Genomic DNA, 10345 nt, shown 5'->3' on the forward strand with positions numbered 1-10345 from the left:
CAGCAGGAAAGGATGTTCTACCTACAGCTCCCTCTCCCAGAAAAGTTGGGACAGTTCTTTTAAAAAGCAGATTCAAAAATTCCATGCAGACACTTATGAGGTAAGGAGGAATACGGGTTTTCTCCAAAACCTCCATAAAAGGCTGCAACATCAATGAACATTCTGTAGCTCCTCACTCACTAAGTTCTCTCAAAAAACAAGCACGTCTGGCTGGAGAAATGTGTCCTTGCTACAGAACAGGACCATTCTGCTTTGTAAATGCCATTTAGGCATCCACAGTAAATAGTTCACCAGAAACCTGAACTTCTAACAGAGCAGCCAACGTTAAGAGTAATTTACTTCGATTTCTCTCTGCCGAAATAAATCTCTGTTTTTAAAGAACGGTTTTCCACACAAGCCCAGTCATTCACCCATCGAGGAAAGACGTCCAGGCCGAGCAACTCCCTGGCTAGAGAAGTCCGATCATTAGCACACGTTAACAGGTCAGACCAAAGGAAATGGCTTTCAAGAACTGGACCTGGTCCCACTGATCTATGAAGGCTGGGAATAAAATTTAAGAAAAAAAAAAAAAATTAAGTTTTGATGCCCCTGGATAAGGAATTCCATTGATAATCCCAGGTGGCCACTCTCACTGGCACGTGATTCAGAACAACCAAATCAATCACAACCAAAAATACAAGCGGTTTCAGGCAGAGAAGATCATTTCTAGAATGGAAAACGCACAGGAGCTAAAACAATGGTTTGAGATGCAAGAAGACAAGCTGTAAGTCCCGCTGCTCGAGAAAGGATCAGATACAGGTTATCTGCTGAGATCCAACACCACAGACCATGAGCCTTCACCTTTTTGTCCCATTTTTCTAAAAGAGAGGGACTTGCCAAGAGGTAAATACCAGGCAGCAGTTAGTAATTCCTATTTTAAAAGAAATTGATCAGTGTCTATAGGAAAGTGTGATGGACACCACAGAAAACTGATCTCAGATAGCAGCACCACAAGGCACTGTCTGCAACGCAGCAATTCATCCATCCACAGCAGCTTCAACAGTCCCAACAACTCGCTGAAGGCTTTTAGAAAGGTCACTTCACCTCCAGTAATCAGCCCTGGGATCTATCTAGAGAATTTAACAAGTTCTTTCCATATGTTTACGGTAACTAGAAGCTGGGAATAAGCTCCAAAACACACTCAAAGGATTTGCCAGCACATCAAGAAGCGTTTGGCTAGGTACCACACCGCGCTTTGTGCCTAAAGCTATACAACAGGTCCTCCACAATTCTCCGACCATTACCGTGGAAGTTAGAGGGGAAAAAAAGAAAAGTAAAAACCATCATCATTTCAGACACTAGTCAAAAGATGGGAGAAGAGAGTAACCAAAAGGAGAAAAAAGAAACAAAAAGAACAGATGCCAAATGGGAGGTCACTCATAAGCGGTAATTGAAGACAGTGACAGGAAATTTCTTCTGTTATTAGAAGCACAGTGATCAGCAACAGTTTACCAACAGCCTCTGAAATTAAGAATTATTACTAGGGAAAAGGGCAAGTACTGCAACAGGTCACTTCAAAAGCAAAGTGTAAGACAGAAAACCCTCTGACTACACCCCTGAACTCGTACATTTCACCGAAGAAGCCTCTGCCCTGACACCCTGCCCAGCACCTTCAGCCCCAGGTCTGGAGGGATCGGCTCCGGCTGCAGTCCGCATTAACAGCGTGGACACGTTCACAGCAGCAACACTCTCACGCTGGTTTTCAAGGACAACACAAATGGAAATTTCCCCCTTATGAAACAAGGAAACTACTATTCAAGGAATTCCACCATGTGCTTCCAAAAGACAGTTAAAAAAAGTCAAATCAAAATTGTTCTTTTTTCTAATAAAAGCAACTAGGAGGCATTAGATTAGTAAGGAAATGGTTTTGAATTAATCTCAGTATGCCTCCAACACCCAGCTGTAAAAATACAGGAGAGGGTTCGCACGCTATGAACGGCCTCTTTAACCCCTGATATAAATCTTTTGCAGAAGAAAGCTGTACCTGAGCTACATGAGTTTTCTACAGCTACAGACTAAATTCTTGGGTTCTTAGACTCGTAAGATTTATGAAAAGGGGAAATCAGGAAGGTAAAAATATTCCCATCTTTTATGAAGGCACATTCCCTCATCCTAAATTCCACCTGCAAGAGTTGTACACAGAAGCTATCAAGGCTGAACTATAAAAACTGAAACCAGTCTACCGAAAATCTGCAGGAGGGAGTGAAATGACCGATTCATGGAAGCTCAAGCGCCTCAGTGACAGGCTGTAACTTCCTGCGTTTGTCTAATGCAACCAAAACATTCCAAGGTTGAAGTCACCATAATTCAACATGGAGGGGAGGCGAGACCACAGAAGAACAGTCATAAATAAGCAGCACACTACAACCTTTAGGGAAGCTACTGGTTTTCATAATGGAAACCTTATCTGTCTCCCAGAGGGGTAGGTACCACGTTTTGGCAAGCAGGGCAGCACTAAAAGAACAGGCACCATCCAACAGCAGGGACAAACGTTATTTGCCTTTTGTTACACAAGCAAGGAGATAGAGTATTTCTTGATTAAAGACACCCTCTGTTTACACAGTGTATCACCGCTCATAAAGAACACGCTGCAATTACATGACCAAATCGACTTATTTGTCTAGCTGGCAATAAAAATAGATTTTAATCCATTAAAAACATGTCAACAAAACAATGTCCATATATCCTAAGGGCCAAAAATAGCCTGGACTGACCTACTGTTGGTACCTCCACAGACGTGGGCTTCCTTAAGGTCAAACATTGTATTCATGGCTTCCACCAGGTAAAACATTTCTTCCCACGAGAGCAGAGAAAGCGCACTCCAAAGGTGACGCCGCCCAGCGCTCTGTACTTCAGCATGCTCACAAACAATGTATGTCCCTGCGACCTGGTGGCTATCTACTCACAAAAACATCATGACCCCTGAACCAACCTACTTGAACGACGAAGCTCAGGTTCAGGCACCTGCTGACACTAGAAATCTCTGGCAGTGAAGAGACCATCTACAAACTGTAGCAGTTCAGCCCAAGGAGCTGCTTAGCAGGAGGTCCTGCCATTTCCCACAGCCATCCCTCTGCAGTCAGCTCACGTAGCGACTTAACCACGTATACCACAACCACTTAACTCCACCGACTGACTAGGACAAGGAACATTTTCTTACCTGCTCTTGACAAACACTGCTTGCTTGTGTCTGTCCTGGTGGTAAAACCTGACTACCCTTACATTTAGTAAGGTTGGAGCAATGCTGCTTCATACATGAGCACTAACAAATCTAAGCTCTCCTTCCAGCCCCCAGTTCACAGGCCTCCACCTGATCCTCCACCAAGTTCTTAGAGATGACCTAATGGAGACAAGACAACCCACAGCGACAAAAGTAACAAAATTCACCAAAGACTGAAAGGATATCGCAAAAGAAAGTGGGGAGACAGCTCTAGCTCTAGCCCCACTGAACTGGCTGCTGAGTGTGGAACGTTTAATACAATCCCCATGTGTTCTAAGTTGTCTTGTGTTTTCTGCAGATGCCTGTGGTATTTTGCTACGCTATCATATATGCAAGATTATCTTCTAAAGGCCTTGACGCATCTAATCTGGCAAATCAGTGCAGGCCACTGCCCTTCACTGCACTCCTGGTCCTAGAGGTGATTTCCTCTGGAAGAGAGATTCAGCAGAACAGAATGTGCCCACGTACCCAAAATGTCACTTTGCTGCTTGAACACTTACGTCTGGGGGATTTTCATCTTTTCTTTTTTTTTTTATACAATGGCTTGCAAAGCACATGGTGCCCTGCCTGTCCTGCTGCCGTTGCAGGAGGTGGGGTGGGCGGCTGGGCCAGGACCCTGCTCAAACTGCCACAGCCAGACTGGCTGGAGAAAGTCTGCCAAGACTTCAGTCACGGCTAAACTGTATTTGATTTAAAGTAAGTCACATTTTATCTTAATCCATAACGAAAGTTTTACAGTTCTCAAGAGATTTTATTCACTAGGTGAACTATATTATTGCTTTTGGTATTAAATAAGGTTGCTGACACAGTAGTAATCTTCTTTTAAATTCTTGGAGACTCAAGTTTTTTTTCAGCACACTCAAATGTAATTATCCCTCGCGTATTTCTCTCTGCAGATGGGAATTACTTTCACAGAGCTACACGCGAGCATGATTTTCATGACGACTAATTGCAGAAATACTAGTTTAGACAATCTGAATACAAAACAACACACCTCTCTAAAGACAAACAGCTTGCACCTAAGGCTAATAATAAAGACAATTATTTTCAACTATTTGGGAGAGCATCATTGCCAGACAAACTTACTTTTTATTAAGAATGTTCTTATCCTTAACTAAGCCTTTCAACCGGCTGACAGAGGAGGTCATTCCTATGCAATAAGCTTCAGCGGAGCCCGAGCCAGCTGCAGCCGCCCAAAGAGCTGCTGAACACACTATGTCCTGTCATAATCTCACTACTAAAAAACCCAAAAGGGCTATAATCAATATATAACAATGTATACAGCATTCAGTGATAGCCTGAAGGATTGTCTCTATGTATATAAAAGAAAAAAAAAAGGACCAAGAAGTCTCAGCTTCTGGAAGCCCTAGAGAAGGTCACAAGCACTCACTCCCTCCGGGATCTTAAAACAGAAAACAGACATTTAAAACACAAAATTGAAATAAAAGCCCAAACAACGTGACTGATTTGCGATTTAAAGATAGCAAGGCTCCTGAAAGAGGGTCCTTTCAGCCATTTTTTTCAGCACGGCACTGGAGAATGAAGCTCTAGTTACTTTCTAAATATCTCAAATACCTGCATGAAGCACATGTAGCTTTTGGAAGGCAATTATGAAGGAAAGCTGGAGAAGAATGTAGCTGGAATTCAATGAATGTACTCACATTGCAACACGCATAAAGAGGTGGCTTCCAGGGCAGCTCACTGAACTTCTTCAGAGACACACCCATGTCAAAGCACCTCACTCTTCCACCCAGCGTCTGATGTTTGCAGACCTTCTGCGTTAAACCAAGGTAGTGCCAGAAGAGATGCATATTTTCCTCCAAGATTTAAAAAAAAAATAATCATCTTTATTTCCATCCCAGACAGCACTGCAAAGTGACCTGCTCTCCACAGGCTGTAAGTTACCACCCAGCGCTGAAGAGTTACTAGTCACTAGAAACAAACTTTTGCTGTTTAATTAGCTGCAAATGAGGTAATACTCCAGGGTATCAGATGATTCAGTCAAAGAGACCTAAAACACTTCTAGATAAACTACTCAGCGTTCTCCCCTTCATTTGTCCCATTTTCTAGGATGCAGCACAGGAATCACTGACTACTACTCTGGTTCCTCAAAAAGTTTTAATTAACAATCGTATTAAATTTGGATAGTGATGTTCAAAGTACTGAAGAGCAGGCTGAAGCCAGCGTATAATTGAATCTCATTTCCCTTAAAAGTAACCAACTGCTGTGTTAATGCCCTGAGAGAAGGAAAACTGGAGTTATCTGATGGCAATTCTCACTCAGAAAAAAATTAAAGCCAAAAATTAGATAAAATTAGTGTTTTCCTTTAGACTTTAAAGTAATCCTTCTCACAAAATTCCATTCTGACCAATCTATTCCCAGGCTTTGGGAATTACACCTAAAAAGAGTGATTTTGGGATGCTGAGCTACACCCACAGAGCTGTAACTCAGCCAGGGTCACCACTGCCATTGGTCTTGTCACGGGGCACCACGTACCAGTACCACCTTGTTGAGGCACAGGAACACTCGGTAGAGCTTTCATCTGTAACCACGGGAATATACTAAAGTCCGCAACAACAGATAATAACATCTAGAACAAAAACTGGGCAGGAAGGAAAGGCGGAAGGAAGGGAGAAGAACAGGAAAATTAAGAGATCAGATAAAACATCAGGTATGGGAAATACTCAATAATTTATCATTCAAAGATTTCCCTTTCCAAAGAAAGGAACGGAACACAAATGAAATAAATCTGCTGACAAAGAATACCTCTGAGATACACTGGCCAAACACCCTATTCCCTTCTAGTACCAGTCCACCGAGAGTAATAATTTATTACCACTAACAATTAGTCTGAATTGTTATCACAGAAATAATGGAGCCAAAAGTTCCCACTGTGTCAATAAGCTGAAAATAAATATTCCATCAAGCAATTGTACTGACATCTGTATAGTCTTTTTAAGAAAAACAACGGTGCTAGTTATTTTGCACATAAGTCATTTCATATGATCTTCAAATTCCTGTATAAGAATTTGTTCTGGTTTGAGCTGAAGCTTCCTTGTTTTGGGAAATGGACAAATAGGAATTATTCCATCCAGTACAATAACTCCGTATTTAATTGGTTAAGGGAGTCAGGTGAACGTAACGTTACATCGGGAGTCTTTAAAAGGCGGCAGGCCGGGGGGTGTTTTTTTCTCTCTCGGACTCTGGACAGCTTCGTGGAGGTGGGACTGCCGCGAATCTGCTGGCTAACGACCAGGCCTGAGACCTGAAGGCCTACGCCCCCAGATCGCTGAGCATTACAGACTTTGAACTATTACTGCCATGAGTCTCATCTGAAATCGGGTGAGATATCCGGACTCCCAGCTATTCCGTGCAGGGGTTTTCCTGCTGTTAAATTTGCTGCGCGGGAGTTTCTTTCCCCCCCGCCCCCGTCTCGCCACGAGAAGAATTTCACTTTGTCAGAAGCAGCTGCAAGGCCTTCAGTCCCACCTCGTTGCTGTGTGCCTGCCAAGAGGTCTGACCTTGAACAAGACTGTTAAAAACTTTTTTTCTCCTCTCCCCTTTGCACTTGGTTATCTGAGTCCTCTCTTCTTAGTTTTTTTTCCTCTTTTCTCGGTTGTGCATATATATATATAGTACTGTATAGTTGTGTGGACTTATTGTCTGTTAAAAGTTTGTTTCAGTTTCCCAAACGTAGACCAAGGTGTGAATTTTCTTCTTTCCCCTTAAACTCCTCCTGTGTCTAGTGAGACAGAGGGGATCGTTAAGGAATTCGAGGAGTTATTACCTTGGGACCTCGACCCTTAACAGAATTACATAAGGAAGCCAAAGCACACATTTCTTTAAGTAGTGTAGTCATATAGCAAGTCATCAAGAAGAACTATAAGCTCAGACAATCCTAAGAAATTTTCTTTTTACATCTCCGAGTATCAGGTAAGATGCACCAGACAACAAAGTATCTGCTCACCAGTTCCAGAGACTGCTTCACGCTGCATGAAACCAAGATAAGCCCCAAGCTCCCTATGCCAACCTTCTCATAGCACAGGTTGTCTTAGTACTTTGATGAAGTGTTGATTTCCTGCATCTTCTAGCAACGCTTTTCAAAATCATTCCTTTAGTTCAGTTTTTCTACCACTTTATATTTCACAGAGGCACCTACCTGCAAACCAACAGGTCAAGGTTGATAGGCACCAGCCTAAAGACAGGACCAAGAAATAGTGTTCACATGGTTACATGACTCTTCCAGTCCATGGCCACTTTCGTCAGGTTAAGAGATAACTGCATATGAAATTCAAAGTTACTAAACACAAAGTAGTTAAAACTGGAGGAAAATCTCAATTTCTCATGTGTTTTTCTCATTACATAGCTGATGGTTCAGGAGCGGAACCTGGGCATCACTACAGACAGCTCTTCGTGTCGCCGCAGCGAAGCAGACTTGCAGGAACTGGCAGGCTAGACAGCTCTGGAAGGTCCCTCCCAACTGCCAGTTCTGTGGACAAGAGTATTTTTCAGAACTGAAGGAGAAGACAAAGAAGGGAATCAAGATCTACAAATGAGAGGTGTGACATATCTGGTCCTGTAAACCTCAGAAACGTAGGCAGAGGAGGACCGGGGAAGGGGGAATCACCATAGGCGTGCTTCCTCGGTGGAATACGACTATCCCAGAAATGCAGCGGGCTACGTGACCAGATCAGAACACCTCAGAAAAATCATTCTTCGCTCTCCTAGCTCATTTTCTCTCAACAAGGTCTCTAGAATAGAAAGTAGCCACAAAACAGCAGACTGCTAGCAAGAAAACTATGCATGAACCACATGTGGCCACCCAGTAATTCCATAAAGTCAGTTTTTCAAACTCTGAAGAGCTATTGTCTGTCACAGCACAATAGGGAACATAAATTATAGGTCTGACTATTTATAGAGCAGTTAAAAGTACACTGAAGCCTAATTTATTCATAACTGTAGAGACGCATTAAAAAATAGAATTATTTACATGCAATAATATGACATAGAATTAATATTTACATCACATATTGAAACAGATCTATTTTAAAGTGCCAAAACACATTTATTATTACTATGGAAATCAGTAGCTGGATGAAAAAGCCCTCTGTTACTTGTCCAAACCCAGGTGAAAATCCTGGCAGTCAGAAGTTCACCTCCCATTTCAAAAATCTCACCATGTCAGTACTCAACCCAGTTCCCACCGAGGTGGATTCAGATTCCCAGGTCAGCCAAGTTAACGAGACACGGATGACTTCTTTGGCTGGTACTCACGACACTAAAGCATCAGTAAGACTGTCAAGAGTCACACTGATTTCATTCCAAGAACCAGCACAGCTTGGAAAAAGAGCAGCAGGGCAGCGGCAGTGCCAAGCGCTGAATGCGCATCCTGGGGACGGCATCTAAAAGAGGCATGGGGACAAAGAAAGGCAAAGCAGGAAGCTCAGTTTTTCATATCGCCCACGACGACTGGTTTCTTCCCACTATGTAAAAATGCAAAAAGATGGTGGAATAATAGGAGAGGAAGCAGACCTTCCTGCTTTTCTTTGGCATTCACAAGAGGATAAAGAAAACAGTTTCAAATGACAACACGCAGCCAGGGGCAAACTGAGAAGATGCATCTTAGATCAGGCTTAGCCTCCTGACAAAGATGATCCTAACCCCACAATCCTACCGCACCTCTCAGAATTTGGGCCTGCCTCTCATCCCACCTTCCACACCAGAAAATTGTATTTTTACATGTATTAGCTTCATCGTGTTCCCCACAGCCTCGAAGACAAGCGTGCAGCGCTTACGAACCCTTTGGCTCACAATGACTACTGCCAAGAGCGAACACCCAACAGCACGTTAGAAAGCCAGGAGTATATTTGCTAGGCAGTGTTCTCCCGGCCCACATACAGCACAGAGGTGGTCTACAGAAATATTTTCTTTCACAGCCACACGTTAAGAGGAGATACGGAAGACCTTGCTCAGTGGGCAGAGGGGTAGTTCATTTCCCAGCAGCCTCAATCCAATACATCATCACCTCCATCACCTCATCCTCCAAGCGCTGTGATTTTCTTACAACCAAAGGAAGACTGAATTCAATTAATCTTTTCACACAATAACCCCTGCCCTGCATGGAAACAAAGTGCTTGATGGAACGAAGGTTTTTATAAGCCAAGTTTCAGCCACACCTATGACTTAAAATACATGAACACTATTGCAAGTAAACTCAAAAAACCTGATACCGCGTTTAACTTGGCCTCAGCCACAAGAACGTCCAGAATTGAAAGAGCTGCCTAAGAAAACTTTGATAGCGAAGTTAAAACTTCCATGGAAATCCCAACCAAGTGAAAATGGAAAATGCAGACAGAAATGCTCCCTCACCCTGGCAGAGCTGCCTGTCCCCAAACTCCCGCCTCGCTCGCAGGGCAGAGGGAGGATGCTGCTCCAGTCCCTCCTGCTTTTCATCTCCACTGACCAAACTACTGCCCCACCTCGTTAACCGCATGCATCCAAATCCCACTCTGAAGAGGAATTTGCATATATACAAGCCTTTTGCAGCTCATTAATGTCATTTGAATGACTCTCCCACGTTCATGAATTTATATTCTGCCTGTCCATTTTTACACATGGAGGGGGGAAGGTTATTTAGGATCTCACGACAAAACAAAGCATTTTCTGGGTTTCAGCCTACATTTCAGTCTGAAGTGTCTTCACCTTTTTGCCACTAGATAACACACAGCTTCTACGTCCACGTAAGGATGTTGTAGGTGTTGTATTACTTCACAGCCTTGCTCAGCCTCCATGTCAAAAGCAGAGGACAGTTCAGTATTGGGGAAAAAATTAAAATAGAAGCATCAAGACATCAGTCATGCAAAGGCCCAAGGAACAAAGGAGCTGATGCACCTAATGTTTAGCTCAAGCCCTTTACTAAGCTCTGTGAACATACTCTGAAAAACAAAAGGCACACTTTTAAAAACTCTTCAAGATAACTGAACATAGGAAACAAGTTTCAACACATCTCTGCTTCCCCTGAAAACAGCCTGGCACCACCTCAGAGTTCTACATATGTTTAAAAACAACAGAACAGCACAGGTCAAA

The sequence above is a fragment of the Buceros rhinoceros genome, unplaced genomic scaffold, assembly GCF_000710305.1.
Source record: "Buceros rhinoceros silvestris isolate BGI_N320 unplaced genomic scaffold, ASM71030v1 scaffold10458, whole genome shotgun sequence".
NCBI classification, from domain to species: domain Eukaryota; kingdom Metazoa; phylum Chordata; class Aves; order Bucerotiformes; family Bucerotidae; genus Buceros; species Buceros rhinoceros.